Source organism: Monopterus albus, unplaced genomic scaffold, assembly GCF_001952655.1.
Source record: "Monopterus albus unplaced genomic scaffold, M_albus_1.0 scaffold18.1, whole genome shotgun sequence".
In the NCBI taxonomy this organism is placed as follows: domain Eukaryota; kingdom Metazoa; phylum Chordata; class Actinopteri; order Synbranchiformes; family Synbranchidae; genus Monopterus; species Monopterus albus.
In genome coordinates this window covers 435,342-436,643 of record NW_018127898.1, presented here as the reverse complement: position 1 = coordinate 436,643, position 1,302 = coordinate 435,342, and the positions used below count along the sequence as shown (strand labels likewise).

The 1,302-nt window shown below is 39.2% G+C and overlaps 1 protein-coding gene across 1 annotated transcript in view; it reads left to right on the top strand.

Annotated features, from left to right (window-relative positions):
* The window catches only part of LOC109956150 (fidgetin), a 15,943-nt gene that overhangs the window by 4,436 nt on the left and 10,205 nt on the right, over nt 1–1,302 (top strand). The gene's annotated exons all lie outside the window — the stretch shown is intronic.

The following is a 1,302-nucleotide window of genomic DNA, read 5'->3' as shown; positions in this document are numbered from 1 at the left end:
ATAATTCTTTAGTATATTACTTGTGTGGTGTAGAAGAGAATAGAAGTGAATCATTTATTGCTTGCAAACCAATGATGGTAAGATGATGTCATGGGGTAGGACTGGATAAGTCTGACTTCTTCCTACTCCATTCAAGCATGTACTAGGTATAAGCAAATTGATATTGGATTAGCATTTGTTGGATATGTGTAAAATTATGTGTGTTGTCATATCAACTGTCTTTACATGCTTGAAAGAATAAATCAAATCAAATCAAATCAAAAGAACAGCCCCCACAGCACATTTGAGATTGTTTAGATGTATTGTTTCCTAGTCTGCAAAATAACAGTGTGGCTTTTTTTTTGGTGTCTGTCAGCAAAGTAGGTAAGGGAGAAAAAGCTGAGCACTGCACTAGCCATTACTCCTCTGAGTCACCTGATGAACGGTCTTGTAACAACCCTCCACCTCTACTGCTATAATGGGCAACATTTAACATTCATAGTTCTCTCAAATTATAATCTGATGGTGTCTCTTGAGAACTTTACCTCCACTTCACAGCTGCATGGTTGGTGTAAGGATTCATTTTTGTTAAAATTCTGCTTTCTAATGATAGCGGTGTGATTGTAAGTGATGGAAGTGATAGTAAGATAAGTAAGGTGAAGTTACAGTCGGTCTTGTGAACAACCACCTTCTAGAAAATCAAGTCAAATGTGCAAATGTGTGGGTGTGGGTATGTGCAAGTTGAGAGCAGCTCAAGCAGAAGCGATGGGTCCTGCAGGGCTTTGAGTGTTTACAGCAGAGTAATATGAGGAGCAGACCAACTTGTCCCGCCTACGCTATAACTCTAAATGCAGAAGCACAGCTGTGTTTTTGTATCTGAGACAAACAGGGGCTAGAGGGAAGGATATAAATAAGGCCCACAAATGAAAATGAAAGAAAGCAGTATGAGAATATGCTTTAATGATACAGATAAAATACAGGTGATTCTTCATCAAAGGTTTAAGGCCAAAATGCTGCTGCTGCTGCTGCACATGTGCAAGCTGGTGTGTGTATGGAGGATGAGAGGAATTAGGTAATATTGACACGGTTGTTTGAACCCCACTCTCACATGAATACTAAGATCAATGTATCAGATCAATATAAGTCATTGACAATAACTGAACTTCTCATGCGATCAGTGAAGGAGAAAATTTACTATTTTTCACTAGCATGTGTCACGCACGCTCATTCATCAGACTGATGGTTTACAATCAGATGATAGACAAATGCACATGTGCAGAAATTCATTCATGCACAGACACAGAAGGGGGAAATGGGCTCTTC